The sequence below is a fragment of the Protopterus annectens genome, chromosome 9.part0 (genome assembly GCF_019279795.1).
Source record: "Protopterus annectens isolate FY-2018-M chromosome 9.part0, PAN1.0, whole genome shotgun sequence".
Lineage (NCBI taxonomy): Eukaryota > Metazoa > Chordata > Ceratodontiformes > Protopteridae > Protopterus > Protopterus annectens.
Window position 1 is genome coordinate 1105342541 of NC_056743.1, and position 21703 is coordinate 1105364243.

Below are 21703 nucleotides of genomic sequence, written 5' to 3' on the forward strand. Positions count from 1 at the left end.
GCTCAGAAGCTTTCAAAGAGTCCTGGATACAGCAAATCTGTATCTGGACTAGACTAGTAACAGGAAAAGCAGGAAACAAGTGCAAACACAGGCTTTTAAATCAGAAGGTTGAAAGAGATGGAAAAGCTTCCCAAACGGCCAATAAACTATAATTTCTGGGCCAGAAACCACTCCTCCTGTGGTAGATAGGCTACCTAGTGCTTACCACTCCCACTGATAAGCTAGAAGGCTTCTCTCTAACACAGAAGGGTGTGTGGGGCTCAGAAGCTTACCAACAGTCCAGGATACAGCAAATCTGTATCTGGACTTGACTAGTTACAGGAAAGGCAGGAAACAAGCTTAGCATTTTTTTTTGTTACAGAAAAGCAGCTAAAACAGCAGTAAATACAATTCAAATTGTAGTGCAGGCCAGCACACCCAAGTGTGTAGCAACACTACGGCAAATACAGTTCAAATAAATGCAATTAAATTAACAAATGAATAAAAAACAAGTGCAGAAGGCAGTAAATTAGAAGGCTACTAACAAGCAGTAATAAGTGCAGAGTAAGAGCGACTGAACAGATAGTACGCAGAAGAGCAACTAAGACAGTAACAGTAAGAGCAGATGAATAAGATATATATATATATATATATATATATATATATATATATATATATATATATATATATATATATATATACACATTTAGTTATTTATTTATTTATTTTTAGGGAAGAAACAGAGCAGGATTAAAAGGCTACAGGGGTTGTCCTTCCCAAATGCTCTTTTTGTATACAGTAGGAGTGCCTGAAATCAGAATATGATTTCACTACACTCATTTGAGTGAGCAAATGAGATGGGCCCAGAAGGAGTATCCAAATACAAATCTACAAGAGGGGCGGGCAATTTCAAAGCCACCAACATTAATACCAAAACAAGAAAAGGGAGGGTGGGTAGGAAACTAACTGAAGAGAGACAGCCACAACATCAGTTAAGTTAATATTCAGTGAAAAGCCCAAATAAATAAATTAAATACAATACTATATACAAAAAAGCAGATAAAAGTGTACTTAAATTCCCTTATATGTCCTGCTGATTTCAGGTTGATGTTAGCTGGCCAAAGCTCTGATAGTTAGTAGAGATAACTCAAAATGTACCACTTATATAAAGCAAGACAGGATGTTAGTGATGAGCTGAAACTACCCCCACTGCTATCAATGGCTACACAGAAATTCTAAAAAGTACTCTGTAGAGAGAAAGTCACAACTTCAGTTGAGTTAATATTCAGTGAAAAACATAAATAAATAAATTAAATACAATACTGTATGCAAAAGAGCAGATAAAAGTGTACTTAAATTCACTAATACGTCCAGCTGATTTCAAGTAGATGTTAGCCGGCCAAAGCTATGATGTTAAGCAGAGATAACTCAAAATGCACAACTTATATAAGGCAAGACAGGATGTTAGTGATGAGCTGAAACTATAAAACCACTGCTATTGAAGGCTACACAGAAATTCTAAAAAGTACTCTGTAGAGAGACAGCCACAACTTCAGTTGAGTTAATATTCAGTGAAAAACACAAATAAATAAATTAAATACAATACTATACGCAAAAGGGCAGATAAAAGTGTACTTAAATTCACTTACAAACCCAGCTGATTTCAGGTAGATGTTAGCCGACCAAAGCTCTGATATTAAGCAGAGATAACTCAAAATGTACCACTTATATAAGGCAAGACAGGATGTTAGTGATGAACTGAAACTACCCCCCACTGCTATCAATAGCTACACAGAAATTCTAAAAAGTACTCTGTAGAGAGACAGCCACAACTTCAGTTGAGTTAATATTCAGTGAAAAACACAAATAAATAAATTAAATACAATACTATATGCAAAAGAGCAGATACAAGTGTACTTAAATTCACGTATACATCCAGCTGATTTCAGATATATGTTAGCCGGCCAAAGCTCTGATATTAAGCAGAGATAACTCAAAATGTATCACTTATATAAGGCAAGACAGGGTGTTAGTGATGAGCTGAAACTACCCCCCACTGCTATCAATGGCTACACAGAAATTCTAAAAAGTACTCTGTAGAGAGACAGCCACAACTTCAGTTATTACTCAGTGAAAAACACAAATAAATAAATTAAATGCAATACTATATGCAAAAGAGCAGATAAAAGTATACTTAAATTCACTTATACGTCCAGCTGATTTCAGGTAGATGCTAGCCAGCCAAAGCTCTGATATTAAGCAGGGATAACTCAAAATGTACCACTTATATAAGGCATGACAGGATGTTAGTGATGAGCTTAAACTACCCCCCACTGCTATCAATGGCTACACAGAAATTCTAAAAAGTACTCTGTAGAGAGACAGCCACAACTTCAGTTATTATTCAGTGAAAAACACAAATAAATAAATTAAATACAATACTATATGCAAAAGAGCAGATAAAAATGTACTTAAATTCACTTATACATCCAGCTGATTTCAGGTAGATGTTGGCGGCCAAAGTTCTGATATTAAGCAGAGATAACTCAAAATGTACCACTTAAATAAGGCAAGACAAGGTTTTAGTGATGAGCTGAAACTACCCCCACTGCTATCAATGGCTACACAGAAATTCTAAAAAGTACTCTGTAGAGAGACAGCCACAACTTCAGTTGAGTTAATATTCAGTGAAAAGCACAAATAAATAAATTAAACACAATACTTTATGCAAACGAGCAGATAAAAGTGTACTTAAATTCACTTATACATCCAGCTGATTTAAGGTACATGTTAGCCGGCCAAAGCTCTGATAATAAGCAGAGATAACTCAAAATGTACCACTTATATAAGGCAAGACAGGATGTTAGTGATGAGCTGAAACTACCCCCACTACTATCAATGGCTACACAGAAATTCTAAAAAGTACTCCGTAGAGAGACAGCCACAACTTCAGTTGAGTGAAAAACCAAAATAAATAAATTAAATGCACCACTATATGCAAAAGAGCAGATAAAAGTATACTTAAATTCACTTAAATGTCCAGTTGATTTCAGGTAGCTGTTAGCTGGCCAAAGCTCTGATATTAAGCAGAGATAACTCAAAATATACCACTTATATAAGGCAAGACAGGATGTTAGTGATGAGCTGAAACTACCCCCACTGCTATCAATGGCTACACAGAAATTCTAAAATGTACTCTGTAGAGAGACAGCCACAACTTCAGTTGAGTTAATATTCAGTAAAACACACAAATAAATAAATTAAATACAGTACTATATGCAAAAGAGCAGATAAAAGTGTACTTAAATTCACTTATACATCCAACTGATTTCAGGTAGATGTTACCCGGCCAAAGCTCTGATATTAAGCAGAGATAACTCAAGATGTACCATTTATATAAGGCAAGACAGGATGTTAGTGATGAGCTGAAACTACCCCCCACTGCTATCAATGGCTACACGGAAATTCTAAAAAGTACTCTGTAGAGAGACAGCCACAACTTCAGTTGAGTTAATATTCAGTGGAAAAAGACAAATAAATAAATTAAATACAATACTATATGCCAAAGAGCAGATAAAAGTGTACTTAAATTCACTTATACGTCCAGCTGATTTCAGGTAGATGCTAGCCGGCCAAAGTTCTGATATTAAGCAGAGATAACTCAAACTGTACCCCTTATATAAGGCAAGACAGAATGTTAGTGATGAGCTGAAACTAACCCCCACTGCTATCAATGGCTACACAGAAATTCTAAAAAGTACTCCGTAGAGAGACAGCCACAACATCAATTGAGTTAATATTCAGTGAAAAACACAAATAAAGAAATTAAATACAATACCTTATGCAAAAGAGCAGATAAAAGTGTACTTAAATTCACTTATACATCCAGCTGATTCAAGGTGGATGTTAGCTGGCCAAAGCTCTGATATTAAGCACAAAACACACACAGACACACACACACACACACACACACACACACACACACACACACACACACGTACATGGACAATACATGCACTCACACACACACACACACACACACACACACACACACACACACACACACACACACGCACGTGTGGGCACACATACACGCACACACACAAGCGCGCATACACAAGCGCGCACACACAGATATATAGATATGTATATATATATATATATATATATATATATATATATATATATATATATCAAATCTATTTCATTTAAATGAAAGCCACAAAAAGCTGGAACGTAGTACTTCAGTCAGAGATTCATTATGAGGTAAAGCAGAGGCTTTAATTGAAAATCCAGGATTTCTGACACTGGATGGACAATTTGGAGCAAATAGTAGAGTTAACCTGAGGCAAGTTCGGGCAAATATTTTTTTCTTGGTGAAGACAAAAGTAAAATCGCCAGGCAAGACCTGCAGCCATAACACTGAATTTGCAAGTCTTAGTTTCTATGGGACTTAACTTGTGTGCTGGAGATATCTGTAATGACTTTCAAACTGGCTGAAGATACTGCATGTGCATTATATATTTTGCAAACTCTTATTGTGGAAAGCCAGGAAAACTACCTTTTATTTTTTTCTATATAAAACATGGCAGAGGGACAGGCTTATAACGCAGCACCTGAAATGTCTGGAATAAACCTGCACTGCTTCTTAAGCCGTGTGACTCATTATCTTCCTTCAAACATAAACTAGATGACTGGATGACATCTGCAAAGTTATTCTGGGACTCACTGGTGTGGCCCTTCTGGAGAAAGCAGGTCCAGCCCGACGGCGGGTAATGGCAAGCTGTAAATGGTCATAGGACTCAGTAGGGGTCTATTAGAGGTGCTCATGTGCTAGTAGCCTTTGATTCACTTGCTCACTGCCACTTGCTCAATAGTGCAAGTGCACAAACTCCTACTAACCCGATGTCCCTTTTCTACATAGACACTTGACCCTATAAACTGTATAGCCATACCAGAATCCTAAAACTAACAGTAAAACTCCCATCCTGTTCTCAATATGAGTCGCAGCTCCCTCACCCTAAAAATCTGTTCCCCTGCGACTAACCCAAAAGTCCCTGATTGCTCCGTAAACCTAAAACTCCAACCTCCTCCCTAAACCTAAATTCCCCAATCACTCCTTAATCTTAAAACTCCCATTGTGCTTCCTAAACCTAAAATTCTCTTCCTGCTCTCCAGTGATAAAACTCCTTTTCAGCTCCATAAACCTGAATCCTGCTCCCTTACCTACAGCTGCCAGATGTACCTCATTCTAACTAAACTAATGTGTTCAGGTAAGCTGCAGCACATGATTCCTGAAGTGATATTCAAGATCAAGCATAAGCAGCAACATACCCAAGCTACAAAACACTTAAGTCTCTGGCTTCAAGACAGTGGTTTTCAAGCACTTGAGACTTGCAGTTGAACCACTTAATAACCTTGAAATATCTATGAATCTGTGAAACTATGTAAATAAAGCTGTGTTTTTATATACTGTATAAAAGGAAACCGAGAAACACAGTCACTATTAACAACTAATTATGTGAGGACACCCACTGGGCAAAGCATAAACCACACACACACACACACACACACACACACACACACACACACACACACACACACACACACACACACGCACACACACACACACACACACACTCATCATATACACACACAAACACACACACAGACAATACAAGAAAATGCTAAAAAAAATGACAAATGTTAAATTCTATTTACTAGTACACTCCAGATCTCGCCTACTGTAACTGTTTTCAAATAACTTTTACTTATTAAAATACAGCAATATAAAAAAACATATTAGTAAAGAAAAGGAGACTATTTCATACAAAAAAATCTTTATATAAATTGAAAAAATGCACGAATAAAGTTTGGTGTGTTTTGCATTGTTTCATTACAAAGAAACAGTGGTCCATTTTTTAAGTACAATTATGATCTCCAGGGTGAACATTATATGGAAAGGTGGAAATAAAGGACCATCCATTGGTGGGGAGGATCTCCATCTACTGCATTATGCCTCATAACTCTCCCATCTGTCAGTTATTTCCTTGTAGTGGCTTCCCTATGGGGTATTTTTGCTTATTCCATATGTAGTCTCATAAATGTACTATATAAATGACAGAAAATAACCCTTCTGTGCATCAGAAAGATTACCTAAGGTTCCCTGGAGTCAATATCCCGAGACAGTGTAGTATATCACCTAGTTTGCTTTAATTGCAACTATTCCACACCAGCTGGTATGTTTCATTATTGATATAATCAATTCATAGCTTCTCTCCCCCTCCATTCTGCCCAGTTGACTACCTCTCAGGAGGTATGGTCCTATGAAGCCAATTTGTCTAAAACTATATGGCCTTGTACTTCCTGCATTTGAACTGCAGCATGCATTTTTGAAAAAAAAAGGAATGCAGATTTCTGTATCTTCCAGAAACCATATCCCATACCAACCAAAGATAATTTGTTATTTTAGTGACATATAGGAAAGTTCAGGGTGATCTCCAAACATGTACATGATGTTTACAATCAAAATATTAACTTGCATTTCATGGAGTACTGACTCTTAACATATTCTGTGGATTATCAGACTCCTAGAAAGCAATACATCTTTAAGTACTACTACTACTACTGCATTTAAATGTCTTTATCAGGAGCTTGTAAACAGGAAAACAGTCTTAGTACTACTCTACTGCCTGTTGTTGATATACCTACAGAAGAATTTTCACTCAGTTTGATCCTTTCTAGGAGTCTTTCAGTTATCTTAGCTGTTTTACCCCTTGCATATCTGTACTCCGTCTGTGTAGTATAATCTACAATACACATTCTACTTTGATCTTGGTATTTACATATTTCTACTATAAGTATCACCTTAGCAAGTCACTATAGAAAAACCTCTTGATGAAAATGGTCTTCATTGCAAAATCTATTATCAGTGCAGTGATATCTGGAAATTAGGCGTTGGTAAGTTAAGATACTACCATTGTAATCTGAAGTGCAATTTGAAATTTTGATGGAAATTTGGAAGTTAAGAATGTTGACAATAAAATCTACTGTTGCCAGATTGTTTAATCTTTTAAACATGCTCATTTTTATTTGTAATAAGTGTGCAGTCTTCAGTGTAAATGTCTATGTTTTGGGTTTACGGTAATGCTAAATATTTCATTATAATGAAGTTCGGTTGAACAAAAACTCTTGAGGGTAAGACTTCATTCCAGCAAATTAAATAAACAAAGAATACAACATATAAAAGCTACAGGTTAATCTAAACAAACATTTTGCAGTTTATTAAGAATTCACCTAACAGATGTTATGTCTACATTATTGTTGAAACGTTTAATATCTACCTGCAGACATAGTGCTGTCATCAAAGTTCACTCCATTGAATTACAATCGTATCAGCCTGTTCTACCAGAGTTTAACACTACCAGTACATCTTGTGTGAGAAGGAAAGTTCAATGCATTCACGGTGCAAGGGACTTCACTGTCCGGGCCACCCTAACTAATATAACCCACTCTAAAGCTGTAAGATATAAAACTTGTAAAGTCAAACCCATTTGCTGGAAAGGGCTTATGCAAGCATAGTTTGCTTAAATATTTCAGAATCACATACTCAAAAACACTTCTTATTAATGAAAGAGCCAAGTGTTTATCATGCAGTTAGAAAACATTAAGATGGTCCACCGTACTTCTGTAGCTTAATACTGACATTTTAGATACATACTAGGCCATTTTGTTGTCCACTATTTGCTCTGGTTGCAAATTATTACCAGGGCTATTTATAGACCTAGGTAACTGACAACTCCCTGGGAGGAGTCACCAACATTTAACAATTTTGCTGTTAAATGCCAGTAACTATATTATTTCTTAAAATCCCATCAAATTTTCAAAATATCATGTATTTTCCCCACCTTGTGAACTGTACAACGGACATTGCAAAATTCTGTCTAAAATATGTCACTTCACATTCAGTTTACAAAGCTTCAGTTTGCATATAATTGCACAATGACATTTTCAAGTTCCATGAAGATGGACTGTATAAATGATATGTTGAAAATGGTCTGAAATCATTGTTATGAGTAATTGTTCAACTTAAAAGTGTACTACACAAAACTAAAAGTGCAATTATTTTCTCTATCAAACAACCACCAACTTCATTACTTCTCAACACCATCACATCAGATTTTTGCAAAATGCCATTAATCAGTCCAAAGCTCATGCAATTTACATTTGTTATTGTGCAGTTCTAAGTATGACATTTCACAGTCAGCTTTCAAACTGACAATTCCAGACAGAGTTGCACAATGGCAGTTGCATAGTTCATGAGGCTGGAGCTCATAGACGGTGTATTAAAAACTATGTGTGCAATGATATAAAATGTTGAAGTTACAGGTGCTTGTTCAACTTAGAAGTGCACTAAAGAAATGCTGAAAGCCATACTTTTTTAACTATTAAATAAAATACCTGTAACAATCGTTTTTTAAAGAAAGCTATATAGCCGTATTTTATTTCAGGAATATACAAAAATGGCACAATCGTTGTCAAACACGCATCTGACCATCAGGTACATTCTTGATTTTTGTTGCATAATTTCAGTTTGTTCTTCACACAATATGAAAGTCTTCGATTTCATAATATGCTATTTTTTTATTGGTGGGACACAATCTCATGTTTTGCTCTAAGTGTCAGATTGCCAAGGAACGTCACTGGCTGCCTAGCTTTCCTCCTCAGTGGAGGCAAATAAACCTGATAGTCTGGCCAAATGGTATACTTATATAAATATTAATTGTTGTTTTAACTTCAGATGTGTTTTGAAGTGATGCTGTCCCACTATAAAAATAATAATAGGGCTACATTCCTTATATTATATATTATGTTTAATGAATTCATATGCTACAACAATAAACAGTGAAATAGGTTTTGCATTCAAAACATATGGATCAGATCATGTCAAATGTGTAGTGTTTTGGTCTTGTTAGTTGTCTAGTTTTTCTTTATCTGTTAATTTTTCAGTAGATGAACTGTTTACTTATTTGCTTTAATGCACCGATGTTGAATGTTCAGTCACTTTCAACCCATAATTTAAAACTGCATTTTGTGTGTTTGTGTGTGTCTGTGATATATGTAAAGGATATATATATATATATATATATATATATATATATATACACACACACACACACACACACACACACACATATATATTGTGTGTATACCCCCAACAAACACACACGCACATAAGAAATTTTTGTACTCTTACATCTTGTTTGAAAATATTTAGCAATGATACATAATTTATACTTAAATAGTGTACAACTTAGTTTGTATGTTAACAAGGTCTTAGGTGTGCATTACAGGACAACACATATATCCACAAATTTTGCATTCATGTTTATTGACAAAGTGGTTACCTGCATCTGGTGTAATAGTGGTAATATAGGGAAGGACAAATGGCACAGCAGTTAGGGCAGACACCCTTTACTTTTCTTTTCATAAGTGGCATTCTTGAATGTCTTTACGCAGTAACCTGGTTTGATGAGCTGTTCTGTATGGTAAAAGAGGCCCACAAGCACTGCTGATGTGCCTGTACTGATATCTTTCACTAGAAGATTACAGCACCAACACAAAAGTCCTGCAGCATGAACTTACTTGAGCTTGTGGTTTGCCTGTACCTCAAGCATCTGGGCCTGATAAAGGGGCCGTTACTGTGTGACCAACCCATCTTATGTAATAACTTCTCTAGTATAGGACAGCCCACTGCCCTGATAGTAACAAGGAGAGAGAGAGAGAGAGAGAGAAACAGAGAGAAAGAGGGAGGAGGAGGGGGAAGGAGAAGTAATTTCAGCAGGTTCAGTCCTACTCAGTAAAGGACAGAAGTTTCTTCTCAGAAATTAACCCACTGGCTTGCTGCTTAGAAAACACATTTCAACATTTTCCTTTTCATCAGAAGCAAGCAAACAGTTAATTCAGAAGGCTAAAGTTAACTTTGCTGGGATGCTTGTGGCTTGCTCATCTCTGTCAACTTTTGGTGAGTTTTATTTATATTTTTCATCATTTTTGTTTACTTGGAGCTACAGGACACAGTGGTCCATTGTTACTCACTCTAACTGAAATTATGCAACACTGACATATCCCCTGGGCAGCTAGGTTCTGATTTTGGTAAGCAGAGGTATGCTGGTCTTCAAAGGGACTTTGTTAGCGGTCACTCTTACTCACCTGTGAGACGCTCCTGTTTGCTTTACAGGTGTGCTGTTCAAACTTGCATGGCTGGCTATTACCACAAAATGTATTAGCTTTCTTACATTCTGTTCCTTTTCTTGTTTGATTAAAAATTAAACTACAAGGGGCTTGGGCAATGGTCTTGTACAGATCATTGACCAGTAAGTAAGTGCGTGTGTGTGTGTGTGTGTGTGTGTGTGTGTGTGTGTGTGTGTGTGTGTGTGTGTGTGTGTGTGTGTGTGTGTGTGTGTGTGTGTGTGTGTGCGTGTTTCAGCTACTTCAACATCAGTTGTTAGTAAAAGATTGTTATGAAGATTGAGTCCATAATGAATATCACAGAAATGTTAACTTACTTTGTAAATGGTATCTAAAAGAAAAGAACTTTTGGACCACTACCATTTTAAGTAAAATGGGCTAATTATGTTTAGTAAAATAGAATTTATCCACAGGCCAAGGAGAACTTTTTCAAAGATCTTCTAGATTTTTTCCTACTCAATACCAGTTCATTTATGTTTCTTTCTACTTTTTTCATGTTTGTGGGTGTGTGGTTTGTCTTAAATACACCTTTCCCCAACAATGTATAGCAGTAGGTATTGTAAAGATCTCTTTCTCACCTGAAAGTAGGTTATCTTGTTAGAAATAAGAAGTTTTAAATGCTTACTACCCCAGAAAATAAATTCAGTGTATGCCATGAGATCCAATAAGTTGAAAATGCCTCCATTTTGCTATCTGTCACATCTTTCTTCTTGCATTACTGTACACTGATGCTTCTTGTTTGTGTGCTGGAGACAGAGTTCAAGTGTTGTTACTAGTTATAACAACCCAAGAAAGGCTTTAGACTTATGGGTAACCTAAATTAGCTTTCCAACATTTTATTCAGTCTTTTTTTACCTCCAAACCATCACCTCTGAATACACTTCAGAAAACTTTATTTGTAATGGTATACATTCATTCATTAGCCATAGTTGATAAAATCCTAAACAGTTCCATTCATGATTATGCGGGGGAAAGAAAGTCGTATCACAACACTGAGCACATATGCTGTAAAGTTTGCAAATGTACTGGTAACTGTAACACTATAACAGAGCAGAGTAAAGGGTGTCTACAATGTCTAGCTGCAAAATGTTAATCCAGTCATTTTCTTAATTAAAATTAGCAGAAAATATTGACCCTTGCTATCAAAACTTGCAGTTTTTACCTCCTTTGTTTCTGTTTTTTTTCTGCTGCATTCCATTCACCTGCTCACAGTTCAGTATATCGCATTTCACAACATGCCTTCAGCAATATGCATCAGAATGGCTGTACCTGTTTTTCCTCAGCACTTTGTATCACTATACTTTGCATTGTATCAGGCCTCATGTTTGCCTTTGCCCAGGAGATATCGGTTGCATTAAAGTACCCACTGTGTGATTATGATTATACTGTGGTACGATAACTGCTTTGTAACTCATAGGCTGTACTTGTCAGCTAAAGCAAATGTAACTACCGCTACTCAAATTCTTTGGTTGTCAAAATTAGAGTGACAAGTTTAGGGAGAAGCAGACAAGGGACATTTGTATAACAACGCTATAAATCCCAAAATTATATTAGACTTTATTATCAAATGAAGAAACAGAGAGAGGCCTTTTCATAAAACTTTATCATGTACATTTATGGGTGTCTGTATAATTTCTGAACAGGCAAAATAAGTGATAATTAATAGTCTGAAAGACACTGAAATTTGAAAGTCTGTTTGCTGTAAACTATTTCTCCGAAATTCAAAAAGGGAAATTTCTTAGAATGAAAGAGGTTGCATATGAAGAAAGACTAGCCCTTTTGCACAAGAGATGCACAATACTGAAGCCGTGTCAGCAGCAAAGTTGAACTTGGTGTATATAAAATGAAAAGAAGGCTACAATACTTGCTGAATGCAAAATGAAATTGTACCATAGAGTGCTACGTTATGTTTCTCCTGGGAAGTCTGGAACATAACTTGAGTATGCATAATTTTAAATGATCACTATCCTAATCTAAATGTAAAATATTATATAATGTTAAAGTTAAGACAAAAAAACATTATGGATCTTGAATTTTTTTCTGCGTATTTCTTGGCTGAGTTAGGTATACTAAACTAAAGCTGTGTGACTTGCTTAAGCATGTGAGAAACAGCTAAAATAAAAATGTATATTGCATTTTCACAGAAAGAATGTTCTATCTCTAGGCTAAACTACATTATTTCAGGAGTCAGAAGTGATCAATTGTTTTTCTACCACAATGTTGTATATTTAATAGTGCTGGTGTTTTCAGGAAAGAGAACAAATTGAGCCAAAAGCTGGGGTGTAGGAAAATAGTTTTATAGGTATAATGTCTAATTTATTCTATTTAAACGTGGGTGACAACAAACACTGGTACCTATTCTGTGCATTGGTACACTTGAAAAACACTGGGGTTATGATGCCTGTTACTGTTAAAATGTATTTTTATGCTATATTTGCACAATAACTAGATGAAATCTACAACTTATATGGAGCACTGATAACACCCCAAAACTATAATTTTTGTAGAAAAGTTGTAATTTCTATTAAACTGTATGAACATTTTGGGAATTTAGTTGTCTCTAGATACAAATAGAGTGTAAAAAAATGTAAAACTGAATGCTGTGTTATACCTGTCTCAGATCAGATGCTTTTTTTGTTTCCTGTGACACTGACACTAGATAAGAAAGGGAATTGTACCACCACAGATACAGGGCATTTAAAACCATGAGAGTCCATAAGCAGCTTTGCATGGCATTCTTAGAGCTACCTAAACAGCTCAGATTTATCTAAAAATCCTGCACGTATTAGAAATTCAGGAATATTTGTTCAACATTATGCACACACAACAACACACACTCTCTCTTACCCTAATGTGTGTGTGTGTGTGTGTGTGTGTGTGTGTGTGTGTGTGTGTGTGTGTGTGTGTGTGTGTGTGTGTGTATACCTAATAATTACTTAAACAAAATAAGATCAACAGTAAATAGACCAACAGAAAAAGACTAAAAGACTGACACTGAAAAAGACTGACAAAATTGAACTTATACTAGGCAGGGGTTTATGCCCTTTCCCCACTGCTGTGTGTACTACCTCAGAGCTGGTATATATAATTAGCAGGGTGGTGTAAGAGATAGAGGAGAGGCTTGGCTCCCTGCAAAAAACATTGAAAAATGTGACAAAATCTAAGCACATAGAAAACCAGTAAAAAATCTGGCAACATTAAGACACATTTTTCAATGTTTTTGCAGGAATGCTTGCCCCCCCCCCCTGCACTCTCCCACACCTCCTATTAATTATATATACCAGCTCTGAGGTGGCACATACAGCAGTGGGGAAAGGGCATAAACACCTGCCTACTATAAGTTCAATTTTGTCAGTCTATTTCAGGATCAGTCTTACTACTTTTCAGTCCTTTTCTGTCGATCTTATGCTGTTTCAGTCACTTTAGGTAAACACGCGCACGCACACATATAATTAATTAATTTATATATATATATATATATATATATATATATATATATATATATATATATATATATGGGTCTGCTTTGAAACATCTGAAACCCATAACATCTAATTTCATAAGATTGAGACCAGAACATTTAAAACCCAAAACATCTAAAACACATAACATAGAATTTCATAACATCTACCTCTACAAATCACAAGAAAATAACATCCCTTCCACATATAACGACACCAAACACACTTTTTACTATGTTTCTGCAGGGGGGGGCAAGCCCCCCCTGCACTCCCCATAAATTAAATATACCAACTCCAAGATTGCACTACAGTGGGAAAAAGTTAATTTCCTAACCCCACTGTATCAAGCCCCCCTGCAGAAATGTAGTAAAAAGTGTGTTGGTAGTTTGGCGTCATTATATGTTGTTATATGTGGAGGGGATGATATTTTCATGTGATTTGTACTGTTAGATGTTATGAAATTCAATGTTATGGGTTTTAGATGTTTTGAAGGGGACCTATATATATATATATATATATATATATATATATATATATATATATATATATATATATATATATATATATATATACATAGTGTGAATGAAGTGAATTACAAATGAACACCTGAGGGCAGAAATTAAAAACTCTGTAAAGCCTGACATATTCTATTAAAGCCTTTTTTCAGTTATTACTTTCCAAGTTCTATAAAAACTACTTTGCACACATTGTACCAAGACAGAACAGCACCTGACTCTTGCTCTGGAAAATAATAGGTATGATCAATATAAGAAAACGTTGTAGGACAGAGTGGTATAAACACTGATAGAGGGGAATTATTACACCTGTATGACATAGCTGGTTGTTGAACTGCATTTGCAGTCACAAATCATTAAACCACAACCAATTTGTACTCTGAAACCCACAGTCAAGGACAAAATATGCAAGTATAGGTTTATCTGTGTAACATCAGTGTAAATCAGAGACAGATAAACTCCCCTTTTGCTCCAGAAGCTACAGTGGTCCTGGAAGAATATATTTGCTGACACTACTGGTAATACTGCATTGTATGGCTCTACCTGTTGGACTGGTTCTTAGCTTTATTACTGAGTTCACACATGACCTCTGCATCTGCTGCATTTCTACTGTTTGGATTGCAGTTCATATTTTTTGCTTGCAAATGAGAGACAGACATTTACACTGCTACAAGGCTATTTTATTTTCACAGCAACAGAAGTGAGGTGCTTATAGAACCCCGTTCCTGGGTCTACAGAACCAGCAGTGTTTGGGATGTCCAGTATATAGTTTACACCATCCTCAGTCAGTTGGCAATAAACTGTCCAGCATTCTGAGAAGTTGCTGTTCATAATGATGTAGCCAGGATACTGTTACATTAAGGGAGTTCAAGGTACACCTGAGGAAAACAACATTGAAAGAAAACCACTTTTGTCCGAAAGTTGGCTTTGAGCCATGTGGGGTGTCTGTCAACTGTACCAGGAGCATTGGTGCGCATCATGTACAACTATAGACCTAGTCAGAGTTATTCAGGTTTTTATGAAACAGTATCTGGATTCACATGATAGTCCAACACTCCTGCACCTGCAGCGGATGACAGTACAGGTGAGCTGCTGTGTCTAATTCTGCAGGTTATTACAGCTCCAGCTCTACACACAGGTGCTGGATTACAGACAGTTCTGTGACACCTGCCACTTTGACAGTAAAGATGTTAGGGGGCACTTACAAGCAGCAGTGAAATTAGCATTTCATGTTAACAGCTAGGAATATGAATGAATCTTGCAGATGCAAAAAATTTAACTAACAGCTCCCATTGTATTCTAAGATTTAATGTTGTTTTCTTTTGCAAATTCATTCTTTGTTATGTACCACATGCCTAAGAGAAGGATTCATGCAAATTATATAGTGATAGTACAAATGCAATCTATTAAGTCTGTACACAGTTGTACTCTCCTGTTTACAGAATATAGTAATGGCATGTTTTTTTGGGCATTATCATTTTATTTGCCATAATATATCGCTTAATGTAATATCTATAATGTATTCCACAAAGTATGAGAGACGGTGGTAGCTTGGTGTTAGCTACACTTTTCTATTAGTTCTGAGTTCAGCATCTGAAGGCTATATGCTGTTAAGGATTGGCATATATATATGTGTGTGTGCTCTTTGCAATTGCCTTTAAATAATATAGAGCATGTATAATGGATGGAATGGCGGAAACCTAGTGATTGTTAACATTCATGGTCTCACAGGTTCAGAGAGCAAATGTACAATCCAACATGATAAACTAAACAACTATGAATATTATCATGATCTGTTTTAATCTGTTCCTTTTTATTCCATTTTGAACACTAAGTTATTTTGGTACAAGTCCTGAGTAGCATTTAACAGTTCTATCTGACATATGAGAGGATGACAAATGCTTTCATTAATATGACCCTTTTTCAGCAACCCATGACTCTTCCAAGCTGTAAATGGAGACTCAGTATTTATCAAAACTTATTGTGAATAATGGTAAATTAATGCAGCAAATGCTGCCTATCTTAAAAAGTAAGAAACTGCTAAAATAACTTAGAATACTGAAATAATGAGTAACTGTTGATATTAAGCAGAAAGTCTCTATTATAGTAAAAAGTTAAAAAGTAGACAACCCAAACCCTTTACAAGCAAAGTAAGAATACAGTAGGACAAAAAAGTTACATGACCAGCCCTTCCTTACAAATATATGAAACCTGACATTTTTGTAAATAAGTTAAGATGTTAAGTTAATAACACAAAGAGTACTACTATGTAATAATAATAATTGGATTGCAAAATCTTGGTGATTTGGAGGCTGGTGGAATGTTTTGGGGAGCACTTAAGAAATTTATATGTACAGTGAACTTGATTAATTGCACATCTGTCTGTTTCTATAAATTGCCAAAAATCTGTAGGAATATAGGTGCCCTTTACTTTTCCCTGAAAAAATGTGTGCTTACTTAGGAAGGCTTTTCTTTTGATTTGTTTTCACTCAGAAAAAATGATACAGAGTTTAGTAAATGTGAGTTTTAGGAAGAGTTAAACACAGCACAAAAAGAAAACAAAAAAAAAAACAGACTTAAAAATTAAGGCTGATATTTATGGTATATACCTGAGTGAGTTACAAGAATGCTGTTTCTTGTTTTTAAATTTGCGAAGCAAAAAGGAGAGAATTTGAATGATCTTATTGAGATCTCAAGGCTATGTGGTGCTGATATGTAGGTGAACTTCAGTTGTGGCCATGCATTACATTGACTAGTTTAAATGAAGGGCCTCACCTGCAAAACTTACTAAAACACATAGGTAAGAGCATGTCCAACTCATTGGGACGTCATCTGGGTAAAGTGAGTTCAGCATCATGAGCGTGTACAAACACAACACCTGAGACACAAATCCCAGATGCATATTGTGACAACACAGCCAAAACCCAATGTAAAGTGCTTCTTCTTTGAAGTTATTATATTTATCACAGAGCTGTAGGATTAAACTTCTACATGCAAATGAAGGGTGACAGAAATCACTTTCGAACGGTTGGTAACATTAACACTGCACACATATGACATACTATGTTTCCGCATTTCTATACATTTTCATAGAAAAAGTTAAAAAAATGTTGTTGTTGTTTGTCTTTCGGCTTTTTCCCGGTAAAGAGTTGCCACAGCGGAACTCTGGTTCGCTAATGATTGGCGGTAGATTTTTACGAAACGCCGAGGTGCCAGCTCGATGCCCAACCTTCAATGAAGGCATGCCCATTTACGCACGCATGTCTTTCGAACGCTACAAAATGTAAACATCTAACTAATCTATATTTGATTTTCACCATGTCCTCCTTGCATTCTGTGTGGCCCTGTGTGATTAAAATGCTCCTTTTTTTTTCTTTTGTTAGGTCACTTCTCAGATCTGATACTTTGGCTGGTAGACTTTTCCTTTTGCCAAGGATATTAAATAAACATAAAAAGACTGCATTTGTTAGTACTAGAAACATGTCTTGAAGCAACAATACCAGGAGTGAGAAGTTTGCTTCTAATGCAGTTCTTCATAAGGAATATTGTAGTTCCTGAGAGGGTAAATAGTGTGTTATCAGTATGGATCCTTAGTTCACAACGAAATTTAATGTGACAGCGGGGAATTCTGGTAGAGCTTTTTAATTATAAAATATATCACAAATACATTTTTCCTTATGCTATACAGCTAGGTAGCCAGGGCATATGCCCTTATTATCTTAATAACAGATTACCAGTATATAAAGCACACCACACATATAATTGCAATGACAAACGCAGTGTCCAAAACTTGTTTAAAACACAAAGTTCATTATTGGTTTGTAAGGTCAAAGTCATAATACTGCTGATAAATCTCAAAAATTCCAAAGCAAAGAATAATAACCCCTACAATAGCTAAATATGTGTTCAACAGTACCCAAGGTAAAATTTTAAGAAAAAACTCGGTGCTCTTATTACCTTCCATCCCAGTCTCTACTACTCAGACCTCCATAGAACGAGTTCCAGTTCCACTATTACTACTATAATTACTATTATTACTATGATGATGAAGATGCTGCAGGTAATACTCTAAAAAGAGTGCTGTGCCACCCAGTGTAAATAACATTAACTTAGATGACATTTTAGCAAAACTTTGTATGCCTGGACTTGTATATCCTTAGATATTACTGAGGTATTACTGGCCAGCTTTTGCCATCTGATATCTCCTTTCTTGATTTATATAATTTATTTTACTTCTAAAACTGCAAACATTTAACTATTGTTGAAATACAATGTGTTCTACATTAGGGCTGAATAAGAATGATACATAATTGCACTTAAACTGTATAGTAGTTTACCAAATTCCAGAGACACAGAACTGTAAAGTCTTGCATATTTTCAAGGATTTCAACATGCAGTAGTTTCTTTCTTCTAAACTTTAACTGCATAACTTCCTTCAGCTTTGTAAGACCATACGAAAATATTTCAATTATAACATAGAACTTTATACAAAACCAGTTAATTTCATTCTCACTGCAGTCATTTTGGAAATGTTTTAAGATTTGACATTTCTAAATAATGTACCTGCATGTTTACTATTTTAGAATTAGAACTGAGTATCTCTGTTAAATGGTTAGAATTTAACTACAAGATGTTTATACATTTTCTTATACTAATGGACTGCAGGCAGTTAATGTATGATATTAAGTTATTATTAATTTATTTTCTATTAAGGTACAGTAAAGCTGTATTAATACTCATGAAACCTTATGGGAAGATGCAGTCCAAATTAAATCTTGCTTGTATGCTGTTGTTAGCACTTTTAAAAACATACATGAATCCAAAAGCTAGAGTTAAAAAAATTATTATAACATAGAAAAACAGAATAAAACATGGTCATATCAGAAAAATAGCTATCATTAAACTATTCTTTGTAACAGAGGTGCATGACTTCATCACTTTCTTTCCTTGTTTTAATAGTTAACCAAACTACTTAAATACCTCTCAACCTCTAAGCGCAAGAAATCTGGACAAAGCCAAAAATAATGGGGGACAAAGGCTCAAAATCAAGGACAAATTTGAAGTATTGCTCTTATAAACTTAGAAAGTTGCTAGCATAGCAGGTTTTGCATTACTATGCATTTTCTGAAACATATGAAGTCTGAAACTCAAATTTATGTCATTAATTAGTGACTTCAATCCTCAATGATTTCTCAGAAAATCACATGCATTCTAGGAACAGACCAAAAATAGGGTAGAAACCTGGACATTCTGCAAAAAAAAATCTGAACAGTTCAGAGGTATAACCACTTGATATAGAACAATGGGATGGGATGGCATGAATTAATTGCCACTGCAATTCCATGGAATTATGCAGCATTTATAGATACTTTGCCTGTAATACTAGACATTCTTAGTATCAGAAATCCCACATCTTAAGTTGGAATGTTGGGTATGGAACAGCAGTGCACATTTTTGACAAACAATATATTGTTCTACTCTGTATATAGTACACACACACACACACACACACACACACACACATATATATATATATATACAATAAGTGTGTTCTCTTTGATTTACTTTAAAATGCTTTCAGAATTATATTGAACAAAATTAGTTTGTTAAGCATGAAAAGGCAGTTCCTAAGATTTGAATTAATAGGACTCCATGTTTGATATGAGTATCCCAAATCAATTATGATTTTGATTGTAGTCTGCCAGAAAGAAACCCAAGTAATTCTGTTTAGATCTTCTTGGTAATGTTTAGTATCAGCTTGGTAAACCCAGTCAAGTAAAGGAAGATTTTGGTTCTGAATTCTCTGCTTTAACTAAATGAATGAATGAATGAATGAATGAATGAATGAATGATTTAACCTCTTTGTAAGATTGTCTGTTAAGTAGCGATTATACTGAATGAAGCCTATAACTGGCTTAACTAATTAAATTTTCCAATTGTATTTATTTATTTATTTATTTGTTGGATGATTGCTTGATTGATTATGTGATAATCTTGATTTGTTGATAGATGGATTGACTAGACGGCCAGCTGACAGTAGGCATGGCTCAAACTGTCATGTACCAATTTTCAAAAACAACCTAACAATTTAAATGAGAATCTCAAAATTATTTTTTGTCATGGTCCTCTAGATATGTACTGTGTTTTTGTTCTGACTCTCTTCACTGCACCCCTTATATCACAATTTTGAATGTTTACCATACTCACTAATTCAGTAGCCATTTAATTTATGTATGTCTTGGCAAGTAATAAACCTTTGCATTTAATAATATTAAATATTAGTTTATTTATTTTTGTTAATTACACAAATATTCGAGACATAATGTATACTGTTATGGCTAAGTGAGACAAAAAAGTACAAAGCAATGCAACACTCATCTTTCTGTAAATATGAAGTACACAACACAATTGCCAAATTTTGAATGTGCATGCAAGCATCTGACGATATTACAGGAGCAATGAAGAACAGTCCTGCAGAGTATGACAAAAATGTATTCATTTGTTAGATACAGCAAGTAGGACGGACAGAGAGTTCTCAAAACTGTGCACCTCACATTACTTCATTTTTGTGATGCCTGTAGGGAAGCCAGTTATGAAAGCTTTCTCAAAAGTGCTGTTTATAGTATAAAAAGAACAATGCTCAGAAGTAGTTGTCAATACCAGTATACTTATGGGTCTGCGTTGTACTGCATTGTGAAATAATTCTGGGGACAATAATCATTCCTGCAGTAATTTATAATTTGCATCAGTAATCTATCCTACTTGTCACAAACATACTCCTTCAATGTGCAACAAAAAAGCATCCATCTATAATCAGCAGCTGTGTTTATTTAACAGTGTCACTGTAGCATCATCCTATCTAGTGTTCTGGGGACATTGTCAGTCAGGAGTTCAATTCTGAATCATTGCATTTGCCCTGCACCCTTCACAATGTTCCTCACACATAATAGGAATTTCAGCATACTGAATTACTGAAGTGCAGAGCTAGAATTGTAATTAGGAATGAGAACAGAGTTCTAGAATGAAAAGTGATCAGACACCATCTGGTTACAATGTGTTACAGAAAGCAGATACAAGCACTAATAGGGCATTTCAAATATTCTGATTATGATGTTAATTTTAGCATAAGATCCTTACATAACTATGATAAATACCGAATTCCAGTTATATGTTATTATAATTTAAATGATATGGATGCAAATCAATGGGACATCAAGGTTTACAGCGCTTTATTAAAAAAACTCAAACTGGACATTGCAGCCCCTTTAAAATACTTGATGGCACAGGTGTACTTATGCTGTTTAGTGAATTGTGTGAAAGTTGTAAACCATTTAGCAGCCACTTTAAATTAAATGAGACCAGTCTACTGTAAAACCAGTAAGAGTACATTTGTGACAATGGCAATGCAGGTTTGAAAGCTGAAAACACACTAATTAAGCATCCATTTAAATATTCAGTGAACACTACAAGCTAACTGGGAGATTAATCCTGTAGGCC

The 21703-nt window shown here is 35.3% G+C and overlaps 1 protein-coding gene across 1 annotated transcript in view; it reads left to right on the forward strand.

Moving 5' to 3' along the window:
- Positions 1 to 9787: 9787 nt before the first annotated feature.
- The window catches only part of NFE2 (nuclear factor, erythroid 2), a 334785-nt gene continuing 322869 nt past the window's right edge, over positions 9788 to 21703 (forward strand). The window contains exon 1 of the mRNA XM_044083955.1: positions 9788 to 10003. The gene's annotated coding sequence lies outside the window, so the exon portion shown is untranslated. The remainder of the gene's footprint in view (positions 10004 to 21703) is intronic.